Consider the following 18294-nt stretch of genomic DNA (forward strand, 5'->3'; position numbering starts at 1 on the left):
AAGATCTTCTTGGGTTGATTCTCTTTGGGGTCCTCTGTATTTCTTGGGACTGAATCTTTGAGTGCCTCTCCAGGTTTGGAAAATTTTCTTGTAGGATTTCATGGAATAGATTATCAATGCCCTTATGAGTCTCTTCACCTTCTGGGATGCCTATTATTCGAATGTTTGGACGTTTAATTGTATCTAGTACTTCTCACATATTTTTCTCAATTTTTTGGGCCATTTTCTCAGTCTTCATGGTGAATTTTTCTAGGCCAACCATTTTCTCTTCTACATTAGAGATTCTATTTTCTGTATGATCTAGTCTGCTTTTAATACTTTCAAGGGAGATTTTGACTTCTTGTATTATAGCCTTTATCTCTAACAGTTCCATCTGATTCTTTTGTAAAGTGTGAAATTCCTCTTTTAGATCTAGCATGAATTTCCTCACCTCCTGGACCTCTTCAACTCCTTTCTCCTTCCTCTTCAGCAGTTCCTTGTCTCTCTTCTCTTCCATCTCTGTTAGCTTTGCCATTATGAATGTTCTGAATTCTTTATCAGACATTTCCATGATTTCCATTTTACTGTGTGTGGATGAAGAGGAGCTATCCGTTTCCCTTGTGGGAGAGGTATTTTCCTGCTTCCCATATTTCTTGTGGTCCTGCAGTGATTTCTAGTCATCTGGTGAATGGTTGGTTTCTTCCCAAACTTGGAAGTTCAATCACGTGAGTTTTGTATGCTGGAGGCCCAGTTATCAGTGGAACACCTTCCTTTCTCCCAAAATGTCTAATCACAGGAGCCATGGAGCTGTCTCTATAGTTACTAATTCTTGATATTTTATACTTTTTACTTATATTATTCTCTTCTCTACTTCTTTTATATTTTATTTTCTACTTTTTTATCGGAAAGATTGAATTTTCTCTTTTTCTTTTTTAAAATTATGCCAGATGAGACCAGCAGATGGTGTAATGGCTATGTCACTGGACTCCCATGTAGTCAATCACGGTTCAAGTCCTGGATCTAGTAGCTTAAACTCATGCCAGGCGTGTGTGCGTGCATGCCCAAGGTCCCAAGACGAGAATAGAGGAGAAGGGATTGCAGCATGGCCATCTCCTGTGTGTGTGTGTGTGTGGGGGGGTGGTTTCTTGCTTTCTGTCTCTCTATCTCTGTCTTTCTGGCAAGCACACGCACCCTATAGCAAAAACCTCTAAAAAAAAAATTGTTTTTTTTGCCAGAGAGCATGTGCATTCAGTGGAAAGAGGCCAAAAGGGAGAGAGACCAAAAGAGAGAGAGAAAGTAAGACAGTACCCCCCACTGGAGAAAAGGTCACGCCACAACCCTTCTCCATTTCTCCTTCCTTTCGGGATTTTGGGCACATCTGCACATATACCTGGCATGTATTTCAAACCACCGGCTCTAGGACTTGAACTGAATGATCAGACATATGAGATCTAGCCACCTTAACCATTACATCATAAGATGACCAAAATTTTCTTCTCTTTTCTTTTAATTGCCAGAGGACATGTGCACTCTCCAGGAACAGGGACAGAGACAAAGCACCTCTCAAGGGGCCACAGTCACACTGCAATCCTTTTTCCTTCCTTTCTCCATCCTATTAGAATTTGGGGCACGTGCGTGTGCTCTTGCACACGTGCACACCCACACTGTCATGTTTTTCAAGCCCTTGGGGCTAGGATTTGAAGCATGGTCAGCTATGTGGGACCCAGCTCCTTGTGCATAGCACAAACCCACTGCACTACAGGCCCCACCAAAATTTTCTCCCCCCCCTTTTTTTTAAGAATTATTTAATTTAATTGATTTATTTATCTATTTATTTAATTATTTATTTGAACTTGACCAGCAATGGATAGAGTGAGGGGGTGGGAGGAAGTGAGAAAGCAAGCCACCAGGTCTGGGACTTGAACCACGGTTGGCCACGTGGGAGTCCAGTGCTCTTAACCACCATACCACCCATTGGCCCCCAAATTTTCTTTTCTTAACTCCCCTGTGGTGGGTTGGAAAATTGTACTATTCCACTTTTCCTCTTTTGACAGTCCTTATATTTATTTATTTATTTTAGGTTTCGCCATTTTAGGGCACATGTGCTTGCTGGAGAGAAACAGAGAGAAGGAATGTGAGAAATCAGTCCCCCAGAAGGATGCCTATGCTACAATCTTTTGTCTTCCATTATCTTCTCAGAATTTTGGGGACATAGGCAGACGCGCCTGGTGTGATTTTCAAGCCACCAGATCTAGGTGCATCGAACTGCATCAACCATGTGGGAGTTCAGCACCTTAACCAATATGTCACCTGCTGGCTCCAGTCCTTAATTTTTTAAATCATTACTAAAAGCTTATATTTGGGGACCAGCAGGTGGCATGGTGGTTAAGGTGCTAGACATTCCCACATGGTCAACCACAGTTTGAGTCTTGGACCTGGTGTCTTGCTTTCTTACTTTCTCTTTCTCTCTCTGTGTCTGTCTCTCTGATCAAATTAAAATAAATGGATGAAGAAATAAAACTTTAAAAATAAATATGGGACCAGCAAGTGGCGTGGTGGCTAAGGCGCTGGACGCTCCCACATGGTCGGCCGCGGTTCAAATCCTGGACCTGGTGACTTGCTTTCCCACTTTCCCTCTTCTCTCTCTCTCTCTGGTCAAATTAAAAAATGGTTGAACACATAAAACTGAATAAATAATTCTTAAAATAAATAAATAAATAAAGTCTTTCCCAGGCAAGCAAAAAAAAAGCTCATATTTATTGAACACTTTTATTCCAATCCCTGTGCAGATCCTTTTTGTATTATCTCATTTAATCCTTATGACAACCCTGTGAGGTTGGCTCCATTTTTTATTTAAAACTTTTTCTCTTTAATTGCCTAAGGTCACATGTTCTCACTAGGGAGAGACAGAAAGGGATAGAGAGAAAGCACTCCATGTATGGAATGGTCACACAGCAAACCCGTATCTTCCCGGGATTTTGCTACAAGTACTCTGCGTTTTTATCAAGCTGTGGGGTCCAGGACTCAAACTGGGTAGTTGGCCATGTGGAATTCACTTGCATCAACCATCACACTACTGGCTAGCCTCAGTGGCTTTAATTTTTAAAATAAACTCTTTAGGGGCCAGCAGATGGCATAGTGGTTAAGAAGCTGGACTCCCACATGGTTGACCACAGTTTGAATCCCAGACCAGACGATGTGAATCCCACACCAGGTGCATGTGTGTGTGTGTGTGTGTGTGCCCAAAATCCCAAGAGGAAAGTGGAGAAGAGATTGTGGCATGGCCATCCCCCCTGGGGGGGGAGTGATTTCTCACTTTCTGTTTCTCTCTGTCTCTTTGGCAAGCACATGTGCTCTGTAACAAAAACAAACAAACAAAAACAAAAAACCTCTCTTAAAAATGCTTTAGGCTTAAGACTTCAATATAAATTTTCCAAGCTTTCAATTTTATTCTTTTTCTTGGATTCTTGATTTTTCCTGATGAAACATTTTTGGAAAGGGTGGATGGAGGACAAACGTTCTGAGCCTTTCATGACCGTGCCTTTCTTATTCACAAAATAGTGATAATAATACTTTAAGTGAAACTATACCTGTAAGTTTTGTAGCAGAGCACCTAACTTTTTACAAGCAATAAGGACTGTTAGCTCTCTTTACTGTTACAACCAGCACAGATTCTTTTGTAATTACAATGAGATATACGCTCAGACATGTGGCAGGAAAAAAGAAGAATGCAAAGAAGCTTGTAATAAGGAAAGAGATTTGATAGAACAGTAGAACAGGTGACATAGCCGTTGTTTCCAGCTTGGTAAATGTAGAAAAGGCCTGAGATGTGACTTGGGCTGTGCTGTCATCCACTTACCAGAAGCCAAGTGGGTGTTCACGAGCCCCATAATCTGTGTGTGTCCTCAGAGGTCACTGGAGTTTATCAGCTGTTGTGTACCCTCAGCATGAGTCAGGAGAGTTCTGGGGAAATGTCTTTCTAGTTACACAGACTGACAATTTAGTTCAAAGATGAATAAATACAAAATAACACTCGGGAAGCGTATGTCATGTCAAATGCAGACGGTGTATTTCATGGGGAGGCAAAGGCAGCAGAGTATTCTTTATTCAGACCAAAATTTCTTCAATTGATTGTTTGTTATTCATGAGCGAGAGAGAGAACAAATTGTTATGCCTGACACCAGATTTCAGGGCTGGAATTTTGTGTGTGGTGTGATTCATGTAGCTATATTTAATATTTGCAGAGTCATTCAGTAACCCCTGTCAGAGCCCAGGGAAGCCTTCATTCAGGAGAGGCTCCCTGGTCTACCATCCTGGCTCAGTTTAGAGACCCCTGGTAGAGGCACTAGGATTTTCTGAAATGATACATTACTCATTACACCCCTGAATAGCGGGCGTGTGATTCTGTAAATACTAGTGCTAGCAAAACACTTCCAAGTCTTTCATATGAACTTCTTAAGTTCTTACATGTTGCTTTAATAAAGATAAGGCATTTACTACCTTTGACCTTGTTAAAGATCTCTGGTCAGTTTCTCTAACATTTTAATACCAGGCCCTCAGGTGCTCGGAAGGTAGAGTACTGGAACCCAGGGAGAAAATAAAGAAAGAAGGAGAGAAGGAAGGAAAGAAAGAAAGAGAGAAAGAAAGGAAGGAAGGAAGGAAGGGTGGAAGACAGAGAGAAAGAAGAAAGGAAAAGAAGAAAGAAAGAAAGAAAGAAAGAAAGAAGAGAAAGAAGAAAGGAAGACAAAGAAGAAAGAGAGAGAGAGAAAGACGGAAAAAGAAGGAAAGAGAAAGAAAAAGAAAGAAAGAAAGAAAGAAAGAAAGAAAGAAAGAAAGAAAGAAAGAAAGAAAGAAAGAAAGGGAAAGAAGAAGAAAGAGAAAATAAAAACAAAGAAATTCCCTTCAGATTTTTAAAAATTTGTGTTTGTGTTCATTAAGGTAGGATACTGTGTTTAAATCTCCTTAAAATGTACTTGTAAATGTTGACGGCATAAATAACAAAAGACATGGCTTCATCAATTTGTACTTTAAAAGCTTTCACAGGAAAGAGATAAAGGATAATGTGGTTAGTAAAGGAAATGCTGATAAAGTATTAGAAAGAACAGAACACTTCTGATGGCTTCACACTCCGACTGGAAACATGGGAAATAAGCAAACACAGAATAAAACAGCTGGGTGGACTCAAAGGAAATAAGAAAAGGAGTTTTCCCCCCATACGTTCCCCCAAATAGAAACTATGGAGAGAATAAAATTGCTCCAAATCATGATATGGGAAAATTTAAGAATTCTAATATTGTAAATAGATGTTCAGGCTGAGTGTTTTATGCAAAACAAGAACAGGAAATAAATCTTTAAACAAAATCAAAAAGCTAATAAAGAAATAAGAATATTTTCCAAGATTTAAAGTAAATCTTTTTCTAAAATACAAAAGTAGCATATTCAAAACATTTTATCAGATGTCACATCTGACGAGGAATATGTACCCAGTTTTTTTCAAGATCAAATGACATATAAAGTAGGGAGAAACTGTAAGACGTTGCTCAAACATGTAGCAATCGTAGTGTGCTTTGAGAAGACGAGTGCCTCAGACTACTTCCTTCTGTTCCCCTTCCCTCCCATTACCTTAAGGGACAGGAATTTGTTTCTATCCACTCCACCTAAGGGCTCCTCTGATGTGAAATGGAACACACCCAAAATCTGGCTTCTCCTTCCTCTTACCATTTTTAAGTTGTGACAGGATTTATTTTACCTGGCTATCATTTAAAAATAATTATGACATATTTCAGATAAGAAGTTACAGATGATTTGATCATGAACTCCATGTATTAACACTTATTAACTTTTGACCAATCTTTTTTTTTTAACTGCCAGAGGGTACATTCACACGTAAGAGAGAGACAAAGAGATATATAGAGAGAGACAAAGAGAGAGGGTGGGAGAAAGCTCTCCTCCCCTACCCCCGTGGAGTATGATTGCCCTGCAATCTCTTTTCCTCCATTTCTCCATCCAGTCAGGATTTGGGGTATGCACAAACATCTGGTCAGCTTGTTTTTCAAACCTCAGGGGCCAGGATTCAAGCTGTGGTTCTTCATGTGGTATCCAACTCCCTTAACACTGTGCTATGGAGCAGCCCTAACTCAGATTATATTAAAAAAAAAAGACCAGTCTTCATGTAATTTCCACGAGAATTCCTAAAAGATAAGAATTTTTCAAAAAGAACATGAACCTCGAGACCAGCAGTTTGTGTAATGGCTATGTCACTAGACTCCCACATAGTTGACAGTGGTTTGAGTCCTGGACCTGGTGGCTTAAACTCACACTGGGCATGTGTGTGTGCTTGTCCAAGATCCCAGGAGAAGAATGGAGGAGAAAGGATTGTGGCATGGCCATTCCCCCCTGGGAGGTGATTTCTCGCTTTCTGTCTCTCTGCCTCTCTCTCTTTCTGGTGAGCGCAGTTGCCCTATAGAAAAAACATCCAGGGACCAGCAGTTAGCACAATGGCTATGTCGCTGGACTCCCACGTAGTCGACCACGGTTCGAGTCCCAGACCTGGTGGCTTAAACTCACACCAGCCGCATGTGCATACGTGCCCAAGATCCCGAGAGGAGAATTCAAAATATTTTTGAAATCCTGAGAGGGATTTCAAAAATATTTGTAGAAAATAAAATTAATGGATGAGTTTATTTTGGTACAAAAGTTTTGAAATTTGTGCATTTTCAACCCATAATGTGCAGTTCTCTGAACTTTTTGAAGGCCCTTTTTATACTGTATGTCTTTGAGTTCCTTCCTTTTCTATTCTCCCCAAATTCTCATGACTGTGAGGATTTAGCAAAGATTGTAGGCTGTAAGAATAAATGAGAAACTGTTTTAAAATGTCCCTCCAAATTACTAAGGATGTTTACTTTTCCTTACTCCTTACCAAAGCCTATATTGATCACTGATACAAGTAATGTGAAAGACACTCTAGTGGAAATTTCTATGAACATTTAAAGTAGTGTTGTTGGTAATGTTATCATTTGAGAATGTTTTAGAGGGGAACTCTTTGCAAAGGGAAGTACAAGCAAAATTGAATCATGAGCAATTTATGTTATTACCTTCAGGGTAACCATAAATTAAGCCAGATAATTATACACAGGCTCTGAATCTCTGGGACAAGAAGCCATGGCTATAGTCCAAGAAAGAAAAATATTAGATGTTTTCGTAATACCCTATTTAAAAGAGGAAAAGCAATTAGGGACTCGATCCTGTAAGTAAAGGAAGATGAGGATACACCATTAAGTAGGTATCCAACAAAGTATTTGATATGACAATGATATAGATGATGTAAAAAAAAAATGTCTCCTGCTTCCTTCATAGTTTCAAGAACTGGCTCAGTAAGAATTTTCTTGTTTTGGGGCCAGCAGGTAGCATGGTGTTGAAGTCCCAGTCACTGGTCAAGTCCCAGACCTGGCAGCTTGCTTTCTCACTTTCCCTTTCTCTCACTCTGCCCCTCTCTGATCAAATTAAAATAAGTAAGAAAACAAATAAAGCTAAATAAAATAATAAAATAATTTTTATTTTTAAAGAAGACTTTTCTTGTATTTATTTATTTATTTATTTAAGAGATAGTTTTGCTATAGGGTACATGTGCTTACCAGAGAGATAGAAAGTGAGAGATCACTCCCTGTTCCCCAGGGGAGATGGCCATGCCACAATCCCTTCTCCATTCTGTTCTCAGGACTTTGGGCATGCATGCACCCACACCCAGTGAGACTTTCAAGCTGCTGAGTCTGGGACTTGACCCACAATCAACTATGTGGGCGTCCAGTGATGTAACCATTATGCCAAATGCTGGTCCCCATTTTGTTTTATTTTTTAGTTTACTTTTACTCCTTCTGAAAGAGAGGAAGACAGAGAGAGAGAGAAAGAAAATAGGATCTTCATGGTGTGATCCACCCCAGCCTCAGCAAGCCTGGATCACAAGGACATGTTCATACTTGGTGTTCACAAGGAGACCTCAGGCTATGAACCTGGGTCCTTTCCACTTGGCCTCAGCATGGCGGAGCATTGCATTATTGTTGTGCCACCTGATTGAGTTTTTTTGTGCAGTGACGACTTTTAGAGATAGAAGGAACCCAATAGAGCAACAGTTGAAGCAATGAGCTTAGAGAGCTGGATCCCACATGGCCAACTGTGATTTGAATCTCAGCCTCTTGAGGCTTGAAAAGCATATGTGCATTTGTGCCCCAACTGACTACAGGATGGAGAAATGGAGAAGAAGGGATTGCAGTGCTTGCCCTTACCTCACTGCCCCCCACCCCAACCCTCTTTGTCTCCCTGGTGAGTGTGCTTGCATTCTAGCAATTAAAAAAAGGGAGGACCTGCAGGTGGCATGGTGTTTAAGGTACTGGATTCCACCTGACCAACTCTGCTGTTCAAGTCCTGGGTCTGGCACCCTAAAAAACATACCAGGAACATGCACATGTGTACCCAAAATTTCAAGAGGAGAATGGAGAAGGGATTTGTGGTATGGCCATTGCTGTGAGGTGATTTCTCACTTTCCCTCTCTCTGTCTCTCTTCAGCTAACAAATGTCCCCTATGGTAAAAAGTCTAAAAATCAAAACAAAAGCCAAGTCATTTTAAGGAAATCACACCAGCAACAAAGGAAATCATCAATATTCTCAGACCTGGAGTTTCAACTAAATTTACTAAGGAATTGTTGAGTTCTATGATGTTATAGGAATACTTGGAGGTTTCTTTTGCTTTTAATGTTAGCCTTGTTTTGCAGAGCATTTTCATACTGCACAGCTTACTTTCGCTGTGGGAGGTAGTTTTCTGTCATCCCCCTCCCTACTGGTGTTCGTACCATTATCCCTTATCATGCCATTCTCCCCCTGCCTCATCTTCCACCACAACCAAGGCCTGACCTGCTCCGTTTGAGTGGCCATGTTTGTCTGGTAGGAAGGTAGAGGGACCTCTGCAGTGTGTCCAAGTGGCCTTCTGCCCTTGAACTCACTTTTCTGCTCACTTCAGAATCATAGCTTGGAAGATCCTTTTCTTTACCAACTCATTCTAGACCTTTCTTCTTCTTCTTCTTCTTTTTAATGTATTCATTCATTTATTTTTAATTTGACCAGAGAGAGACACACAGAGAAAGAGAGAGAGGGAAAGTGAGAAAGGAAGCCACCAGATCCGGGACTCGAACCATAGTCAGCCATGTGGGAGTGTCCAGCTCCTTAACCACCACACCACCTGCTGGCCCCCTAGACCTTTCTTTTGATAGTTAAGAACTCTGGAACCTGGAGAGTTCAAGGGCTTGCTCAAGGTTACAGAAGGTATCAGTGCCAGATCCAGGCACAGAACCCGGATCTCTGATCTCTGCGAAGCTCTGTCCTTGGATCTTCTTATCACAGGAGAATCAAATCTATTCTGCTACCAAGGGATTTGTTCCAAAACAATGTCCATTTGTGGTTGAGATAACTGACACAAGAATTTTCAGTAGCAGGATTTATTGGGTAGAGGAAGGGGGGAAACCCACTGGGAACGAATTTAAAATGAAAAGCTGTGAAGACGAATGCCTGTCTGTGAAAAGGTGTTTAACCTGCTTCCTGGAGTGACTTGTGTTAGGGAGCGAGTTAGGAAGCACATGCTGACCCAATTAACACAGGAAGGCATCAAACTCCACTCAAAGCAATCTGAGACAGAAAGAGTCTCCTTTTCAATAAATGCAAGCGTATATTATCTTTATTTTTCTCCCACTTAATTTGACTGATTGCTTGCCAGAGAGACTGTACACTTGCCAATGAGGGGCAGAGACAGGGAGACAGAGAGAGTGGAAAAAAGCACCTTTCTCCTCCATTTCTCCAGCCCGTTAGGATTTGGGACACACATTCACACTTACTCAGTGTATTTTTCGAGCTGCCAGGACTGGAATTTTGTTGTTGTTGTTTTAAGAGAGAGTTTTGCTATAGGGTGTGTGTGCTTGTTGGAGAGACAGAAAGTGAAAAATCACCCTCCAGAGGAGCTGGCCATGCCACAATCCCTTCTCCTCCAGTCTTCTCTCAGGATTTTGGTCATGCAGGCACAAGCGCCCAGTGTGTGTTTTAAGTAGCCAGGTCCAGTACTTGAATCACAGTTGCCTACGTGGGAGTCCAGTGAAATAACCATTATGCCATTTACTAGTACCTAGGGTTGGAATTTGAATCATGATCAGCTGTGTGGGGGATTTGACTTCCTTACCCATTAGGCGGGAACCAGCAGTTAGCGTAATGGCTATGTCGCTGGACTCCCACGTAGTCGACCACGGTTCGCGTCCCAGACCTGGTGGCTTAAAACTCACACCGGGCACGTGTGCGTGCGTGCCCAAGATCCTGAGAGGAGAATGGAGGAGAAGGGATTGCGGCGTGACCATCCCCCCTGGGGGGGTGATTTCTTGCTTTCTGTCTCTATGTCTCTCCCTGTCTGTCTGGTGAGCGCACGCACCCTATAGAGAAAATGTCTCCAAAAAAACAAAAAACAGAAAATCTTACCCATTAGGCTATGGAGCCACCTCTTAGTTTAATTTATCAAAGTAGTATATGGGCCAAGGCCAGCAGGTGGCATGGTGGTTAAGGTGTTGGACTACCACTATGACCAACTCATGGTTCGAGTCCCAGAGCTTGCTTTCTTACTTTCTTTCCCTCTCTTTCTCTCTCTGTGTGTATGTATGTATGTGTGATGAGCACATGTGCCTTATAGTAAATTTTAAAAGCATGATAATAATAAATAAAATTAAATAAATAAACAATTTTTTAAAAGGGAGTATATGGCTAACCAGTAGCATGGTGGTGAAGACAGTTGGATCCTACATGGTTGACTTCATAGGTCAAGTCCTAGACCTGGCAGCTTGAAAAACATGCTGGAGGGACTGGCAGGTGGTGTGGTGATGAAGAGCGCTGGAATCCCACATGGTTGACCATGGTTCGAGTCCTGGACCTGGTGACTTGCCTTCTTACTTTCCTTCTCTCTCCCTCTCTCTCTCTCTCTCTCCCTCTCTGTTCAAAAAAAATAAATTAACAAATAAATAAAGCTAAATAAGATAATTAAAAAAAAAAACAAACCATGCTGGGTATGTGTGCATGTGTGTGCCCAGAATCCTGAAAGGAGAGTGGTGGGAAAGGGATTGTGGTGGGCCATCCCCCCTCAGGGGTAATTTCTCGCTTTCCCTTTCTCTCAGTCTCTCTGTCTCTCTTTGGCAAAAGCACACACCCTATAGCAAAACAAAACAAAACAAAACAAAAGTTTAAAGAAACAAAACAACCAAATGCGAAGTGTATAACTTGATTAAATCCTGGAAAAAAGAAAAGATATAGAAAAGGCATTTGAGGGACCATCAAGGAAAGTTGATTGTGGCTTGTATATGAAATATCCTTGGAGATTATTTTGAATTTCCTTAGAAGACATTCTGAATATGGGGGAGAATGTCCTCGGTCTTAAGAGACACCAGCTGGCGTATTCATGAATGAAATATTGTGATGTTTTCAACTCGCTTTAAATGGTTCAGGAAAAAAAGGCAGACGAAAGCTCACATGAAATCAAGTAAAGGGTATATGGTTATGTATTATACTATTCTTTTTTTATTTTTATTTTTTTGAAGAGGTTTTTGCTATAGGGCGTGTGTGCTTGCCAGCCAGACAGAGAGAGACAGGGAGATAGAAAGTGAGAAATCACCCCCTGGGGTGATGGCCACGCCACATTCCCTTCTCCTCCATTCCCCTCTTGGGATCTTGGGCACGCACACACACGCGCCCGGCATGAGTTTAAGCCACCAGGTCCGGTACTCGAACCCTGGTCAACTACATGAGAATCCAGCAACATAGCCATTATGCCAACTGCTGGTTCCTATTATACTATTCTTTAACTTTTATATAAATTTGGAAATTTCCAAAATAATAGCCAGAAAAAAAGAAGTCTAGTTGAAAAGTCTAATCACAGAATAGTACTATCCTTCCACGCCCTTTCTCTTCTTTAGGATATTTGTGCTCACTGTGTCTAGTTGCTTGTTCTGGTATTTACCTCCAAATTTAAAAATAAACGCAGGCACTGCCATATCATGAGCCTATAATTTTAAATATAGCTAATAATTTTCTCTTATAGTAGGTGACAATTTTTGTTCTTTTTCTTTCCTTTCATTCCATCCTCCCAGTGTTATTATGTCAAATTTTTTGTTGATATACATTTTCAACATTTTCCTTATTAAAAATAAAGCACATATGTAAGATCATATATATCCTAATTAACAAAAGAATATACAATAGTTGTAGTTCTTTTATTGTAAATCCTGCCCTTTTTTTGTTGGACTTCATAATGGCTTTATTCTTTCAGTTACTTTGTTTTTTATGAGGTATTGTTAAGTGTTTCCTCACTTAAAAATAGTGACTCTGTAAAACCCCACCCAATGCAATTTCCCTCCTAATAATCTCTATTAGATTAGGCAGACTCTGTGGCCTGGTGATTAAGGGAGTCGGGTCCCACATGGCCAAGCACAAGGTTTGAATCCCAGTCCTGGTGGCCTGAAAAACATGCTGGGCATGGGCGTATGAATGTCCCAAATCCCAACAGGGTAGAGAAATAGAGAAAGGATTACTGCATGACCACACCCCCGGCATGGGAAGATGCTGTCTCCTTTATCTGTCTCTGATGAGTTCACAAGTCTTCTAGCAAAACTTTCAAAAAACTCTATCAGATTCATTTTTTTTCCTTGAGAACACCTCAACTGGAGCTCTCTGACCCCCTGCTTTGCTCTGGACTACACACTCACTAGGCTTGCTGCATAGTTAGTTACTAAATGGAACTTCCCTTTGTTACCACCCTGGGAATCATCGCTGCTTCTCTCCTGTGTTGACTCCTGTTCTAGTCTCAATAACTGAGCTGGATAATTTTTTTTCCTAAGATTTTTTTTTTAATTTAACTTTATTTATTTATTTATATAAATTTGATCAGTGTGTGTGAGACAGAGAGAGGGAAAGTGAGAAAGCAAGCCGCTAGGTCCAAGACTCGAACCGTGTCAGCCTGTGGGAATCCAGCACCCTTAACCACCACACCACCTGCCAGCCCCTGAGCTGGGTAATTTACAAATATAGAATTTATTCAGCTTACAGTTTGGAGTTCAAGGTCCAGGGGTCTTGTTGGCAGAGTCCCCAAGTGGCACAGGGCATCACATGGCATCACATGGTAAGAGTGCAGAGTGCATGTGGAACTAGGTAGAGTGTGTCTATCTCATGCTCCCTCCTTATAAACCCACCAGGACTCAATGATGGGGGCCCCACCAGATGCCCAATCACTTCGGTTTGTTTGTTTGTTTGTTTGTTTTTTGAGAGATTTTTGCTATAGGGCACGTGCACTCGCCAGAAAGACAGAGACAGAGAGACAGAAAGTAAGAAATCACCCCCCCGGGGGGGATGACCAAGCCGCAATCCCTTCTCCTCCCCTCTCTTCTCGGGATCTTGGGCACGCATGCACACGTCCCTGGTGTGAGTTTCAAGTCACCTGGTCCAGGACCAGAAATGGGGTCTACTACATGGGAGTTCAGCAACATAGCCATTACCCTAACTGCTGGTCCCCATCTTTTAACACCATAATTAACTTAAGTCTCTGCCCTGTTAACACTGTGATAATGGCTCACTAAATTTTAACACCTGAATTGTGGGACAGCAAATTGAAGACATAAAAAAATAGCTTAGCTTCTAGATCCCATATTTTTGTGCTTCCTTATCTTATAATGATTTGTGGAGAAGTTAAATTCTGTTTTAAGTCGTTTTTCTGTCACTGATGTCTAAATAACCCAGCTCATAGTTCCAGAAGTCCAAGTGCAAGAGGCCACATCTATCGAAGGTCTTGTTGGTAGAGACTTTGCAGAGTCCTGAGGTAGTGCAGAGTATCACATGGCAAGAGTTTGTGTTCCTGTGTCCCTGTCCTTGTCTCTATGTTGGTCCTATGAAACCACTAGGATTCAATCTTAGGGGCCCAGCTTCGTGATTTTATCTAATCCTAATCACGTCCCAAAGGCTCTACCCTTAAATTTCATGTTTGGATTACATTTCCATCTTCTCAACACCTTTAAAATTGCTCATCAAATTTCAAACCTTTGAACTTTGGGAGGACACATTCAAACCACAGCAAATTCCACTCCAATTCTTAACCCTTTCTATGTGATTATTTGTTCTCTCTAAAAATTCTTGGGATCTGATAAACCCTTCTGGGATTCATGCAGTCAGATATTGAACTTCCATATTGAGCTTCTAATGATTTTACTTTTTTTTTCTTTAAAGGATCGAATTCTTTTTGTTCTCTAGAGAACACCTTAAATGTAATCTTTAAGACATTTTATTATTTTAAAATTCCTCCCATCATATATATTTCTTTGTATTTATATTGATCATAGTTACAATTTTTTTGAGAGAGAGATGTTTGCTATAGGTGTGCTCACCAAAGAGACAGAGAGAGATAGAAAGCCAGAAAGTGAGAAATCACCCCCCAGGGGGATGGCCATGCCACAATCCCTTCTCTCCATTCTCCTCTTGGGATCTTGGGCATGCACGTACATGTGCCTGGCATGGGTTTTATGCCACTAGGTCCAGGACTCAAAACACGGTCAACTACGTGAGAGTCCAACAACATAATCTTTACTCCATCTGCTGGTCCCTATAGTTATAATTTTTTTTTTTTGAGGTTCTTGCTATAGGGCGCGTGCACTCGCCAGAAAGACAGAGACAGACAAAGAGACAGAAAGCGAGAAATCACCCCCCCAGGGGGAATGGCCATGCCGCAATCCCTTCTCCTCCATTTTCCTCTAGGGCTCTTGGGCAAGCATGCACATGCGCCCGGCGTGAGATTAAGCCACCAGGTCTCGGACTCAAACTGCAGTTGACTACATGTGAGTCCAGCTACACAGTCATTGCACTAACTGCTGGTCCCAATAATAAATTTTAAGAGCTCTTTATTTTTCTCCAATTTGTTACATTTTACACATTATGCTTATTTCATGGATACAATATTTCTTCTTATTTTTCTTATGCTTTTTTTTTTTTAAAAGCTTTTTGCTATGGGGTATGTGGGCTTACTGCAACAACATACAATATTTCTTCTTATTTTTCTTATGCTTTTTTTTTTTTTAAGAGCTTTTTGCTATGGGGTATGTGTACTCACTGCAGAGACAGAGAGACAGAAAGCATGAAATCACCCCCCAGTGGGGATGATCATGCCACAGTCCCCTCTCCTGCATTCTTCTCTTGGGATTTTGGGCACACCCGCACACACGTCCCACCTGTTTCAAGCCGCTGGATCCAGCACTCAGTTGACTACGCAGGAGTCCAGCAATGTAACCATTGCCATCTGCTGGTCTCTATTTTTTTTTTTTTAAATGAGGTTTAACTTACACAGATAAAGTATATGGGCTGGCCCCATGGCTAGTGGTTCAGAGAGCCAGATCCCACTGGTCAACCATAGTTTAAATCCCAGCCCCAGCAGCTTGCAAAACATACCAGGTGCATGTGTATGAGAATCTAGAATCCTAACAGAATGGAGAAACGGAAAAGGGGTTGCAGTTTGTCATGCCCCATTGGTGGCGCACCCCCTATCTCCCCATCTCTCTCTGGTGAGTGCACATGCCTCTGACAATAACAAAAATGTTCACAAGTACACAGACTTTAAGAGTATATGGGGGCCAACAGGCGGTGTAGTGGTTATGATGCTGGATTCCCACATAGCCAACAGCGGTTTGCATGTGCTCAAGTACTCGGAATCCCAGGAACAGAATGGAGGAGAAGAGATTGCAGTGTGGCCATTACCCACAGGGGATGATTTCTCACTTTCTGTCTCTCTGTCTCAAGTTTTACATTTGTGAAACCTTTTGCTGTGCCTCCCAAGTCTCTTATAGCAAGTTCTGATTTTTTTTTTCTCATGGAGCTAGAGTTTAGATATTTTTTCTACTGACTTTTCCTCATATTTATTATTTCTATCTTTTGCTATGTTTAGTCCTCTATTAAATTCTTCCCGTAAATTCTTTTTTTTAAAGAGACTTTTGCCATAGGGCACATGTGCTCACCAGAGAGAGAGAGAGACAGAGACAGTGAGAAGGAAAGTGAGAAATCAATTCCCAAGGGGCTGGACACACTGCTCTCCATTCTCCTCCTGGGATTTTGAGCATGCATGCATATTCACCTGGAGTGATTTTCGAGCCACCAGGTTTGGTACTCAAAGTGCAGTCAGCCATGTGGGAGTCCAGCAACATAACTTCTACACCATCTGATGGCCTTCCCATAAATTCTTAATTTTAGTCATTGTATTTTTCGGTTCAAGAGTATGCATTTAGGGACCAGCAGTTAGCGTAATGGCTATGTCACTGGACTCCCACATAGTCGACCGAGGTTTGAGTTCCGGACCCAACGGCTTAAACTCATGCCAGGCACGTGTGCATGTGTGCCCAAGATCCTGAGAGGAGAATGGAGAAGGGATTGCAGCATGGCCATCCCTCCTGGGGGGTGATTTCTCACTTTCTGTCTCTCTGTCTCTGTCTGTCTGGTGAGTGCACGCACCCTATAGCAAAAACCTCTCCAAAAAAAAAAGAGTATACATTTTTTTAAAAAGTTTCAGTGTATAATTTAATTTTGTATTAAAATTGTCCACTTTTTTCATTCATTTCGTTTATCTGTTCCTCCATTTTTTTAGAGGTTTTTTTGCTATAGGGCATGTGTGCTCACTGGAGAAATGGAGAGAAAGTGAGAAATCACCCCACAGTGTGGCGGGCCATGCTGCAATTCCTTCTCCATTCTCCTTTTGGGATTTTGGGCATGCATGCACATACACCCTAAGTGCATTTCAAGCTGTTGGGTCCAATACTCAACTGCAGTCAACCATGTGGAAGTTCAGTGCCTTAACTACTATATCACCTGCTGGCCCATGTTCCTCCACTAAAAAAAAAAAAAAAGACTTATTTATTATTTTTAAGAGGTTTTTGACTTAGGGCATGTTTGCTCACTGAGAGAGAGAGAGAGTGACATAGGCTGTGAGAGGGAAAGTGAGAAATCACCCCCCTAGGAGTGATGGCCTCACTGAAATCCCTTCATTCTGCTCCCAGGATCTGGAGCATGCATGCACATGTGTCCGATGTGATTTTCAAGCCACTGGTTTTGGGACTAGAACCGCAGTTGGGCGCGTGTGGGAGTCCAGTAACATAACCGCTACACCATCCAATGGCCCAAAAAGACTTTTATCTATCTATCTATCTATCTATCTATCATCTACATCTATCATCTATCTATCCATCTATCCATCTATCATCTATCTATATCTATCTATCTATCACCTATCTTATATCTCTCATCTATCTATGTATATCTATTTATATACGTATGTATTCTGAGAGACGGAGACATAGGCCTTCCCAGCATGGTCTTCATGATGTAATCTACCCTCAGCCTTAGCCAGTCCACATCATGGGCATGTACACATGTGACTGGGAGTCCCCAGGACACAAACCAGCAACTTCCCCATGCAAACCTAGTTTTACTGTTCTACCATCATCAGGCTCACTTTATTTACTCTTACATAATTATAAAATTATTTTATTTTTTATTTTGAATATTTTTAGGTTTTTGCCGGAGGTTACATGCACATGGTGGGGAGAAACAGAGACAGAGAGAGGAAAAGTAAAAAGTCACCGCCCCGGGGGGATGGACATGCTGCAGTCCTCCCTCCTCCATTCTCCTCTTGAGATTTTGGGCACACATGCACACGTCTGGTGAGATTTTCGAGTCGCCAGGCCTGGGACCCGAATCAGCCATGTGGAAGTCTAGCACTTTAACCACTATACCACCTGATGACCCCTTGCTATTTTAAAGTTCTTGTCTGCTAATTCCAATATCTGGATTATCCATTGATCTGCTGTTGTCTATTTCTATTTTGACTTACTACTGGTTATACGTTCTTCTATCTACAAAGTTTTATTTGCATTTTATCTATATGGACATTGTATATAAGAGAACCATGGAATCTCCAGATGATATTATTTTCCACTAGGAAAAACTTCATTTTTTTTTTTTCTATGTGAAGTATATAGGGGTGAGAAGCTAATCATGTCAATCCAGTTAGGAATTGAGGTGGATCAGGGCCAGGTTGTAATTTTACTAATACTCAATGTAGGGGCCGGCAGGTGGCATGGTGGTTAAGAGCACTGAACTCCCACGTGGCCAACTGTGGTTCAAGTACAGGATCTGATGGACTTGCTTTCTCACTTTCTCTCTCTCTCTCACTCACTCTCTCTCTTTCCTTCACTTCGTCCCTCTCTGGCCAAATTA

This window comes from Tupaia chinensis, unplaced genomic scaffold (assembly GCF_000334495.1).
Source record: "Tupaia chinensis unplaced genomic scaffold, TupChi_1.0 Scaffold000175_1, whole genome shotgun sequence".
NCBI classification, from domain to species: domain Eukaryota; kingdom Metazoa; phylum Chordata; class Mammalia; order Scandentia; family Tupaiidae; genus Tupaia; species Tupaia belangeri.